Source organism: Tiliqua scincoides, chromosome 3, assembly GCF_035046505.1.
Source record: "Tiliqua scincoides isolate rTilSci1 chromosome 3, rTilSci1.hap2, whole genome shotgun sequence".
In the NCBI taxonomy this organism is placed as follows: domain Eukaryota; kingdom Metazoa; phylum Chordata; class Lepidosauria; order Squamata; family Scincidae; genus Tiliqua; species Tiliqua scincoides.
Window position 1 is genome coordinate 29,424,828 of NC_089823.1, and position 1,420 is coordinate 29,426,247.

Sequence of the window (1,420 nt, forward strand, 5' to 3'; positions counted from 1 at the left end):
AGAAGAGAGTGGTGGGATGGAGCAGCTCCAACTCTCTAGCGCACCACTCTTCTCCACATGTCCTCTTCCACTCCATTGCCCACTTTCTTTCCAAGGAGCAGTAAGTGGAGGACAAATTAATTTAATTCCCAGCTTTGCTAGAAGACGTCTATTACATTTCACTTTTACTTCTGTTCTCCGACTTACAAGGAACCAGTGTGCTTCAATTAGTCCTGGGAACGGATCACCGTAACGGCTAGGTCAGTGATAGTGAGCCTATGACACATGTGTCAAAGGTGACATGCCATGATGTTTTTGGTGACCTGCTGGCATTCTCCAGCACCCGACAACAACCAAGTTTGTTTTCATTTGTTTGTTTGTCTGAGCCTTGCAGAGGCACTACACATTCACACACTGCCTCTACGAGGCTCAGAATGCCTGTTTCAGATGAAAACACAAGTTACATTTTTGTCCAAAACGGCTAGTCTGAGCCTCATAAAGGCAACGCACAACTTCAAACGGGAGCTCTGGAGACTAGAGGGTGAACAGAGTCCAGCAGCAGCTGTCACATATGTGTGTTGGCACTGGTCAGAACATGGCTATGTTACACTCACCGGTAAATGAATATGTAAAGAAAAAGTATGTATATGACTGACAGCAACTGTTACCCTGCACATGCCCAATCTTGTCTGATTTTGGAAGCTAAGCAGGGTCAGGCCTGGTTAGTACTTGGATGGGAGACCGCCTGGGAATACTGGGTGCTGTAGGCTTATACCATAGTCTTTCAAGACTGAAGGTTGCCAACCATGAACATGTAAAGAATTGTTTCTTGAGATGATGCATCTTTCAAGCTGATCCTTGCCAAACTGTGACTTATAAATTTTCTCTAATGAACCAGCATGGCTACATACAATTTTTATGTAATTTTTTTTTACAAAATGTCTGACTCTTTAAATTCAATGGTAATATTTGCTTTTAGATCAGTGGTTCTCAAACTTTGAGGGAGCTTCACTCCCTCAGTAAGTTCTTGCGGGGGAGGGGCTAGGGCTTGTGAGGGAGGAGGGTGGGTGCTTTGCACTTACTTTCAGAAGGTAGAGCTGCAGCAGGCTGCAGGAGGCGCAGGGAAGTGCAAAATGGAAGTGCTTTGCGCCCACTTTTAGTGAAAGTTCCAAGCCTTGGGGGGCGCTGTGCAGGCCTCTCTCACCTTCCCCTGCCCTTTAAAGGGATGGGAAGCGTTACATGAACGGGTGGGTCATGACCCACCAGTTTGAGAACCACTGCTTTAGATGATGAAACTAAAACCACAAAACATAACCAACCTTCAAATGCACTTGCTTCTCTTGGAGGGCACACACTATCTGCTGTGTAATTACTGACAAACTGATAGTGTAATAGGAGATTAATCCCCAAGTAAAAATGGCCTACAGTACAAAAAAGCATT

The 1,420-nt window shown here is 45.1% G+C and overlaps 1 pseudogene; it reads left to right on the forward strand.

Moving 5' to 3' along the window:
• The first annotated feature begins 629 nt into the window (after positions 1-629).
• On the forward strand, positions 630-749 carry LOC136646641 (5S ribosomal RNA; annotated as a pseudogene).
• The last annotated feature ends 671 nt before the right edge of the window (positions 750-1,420 follow it).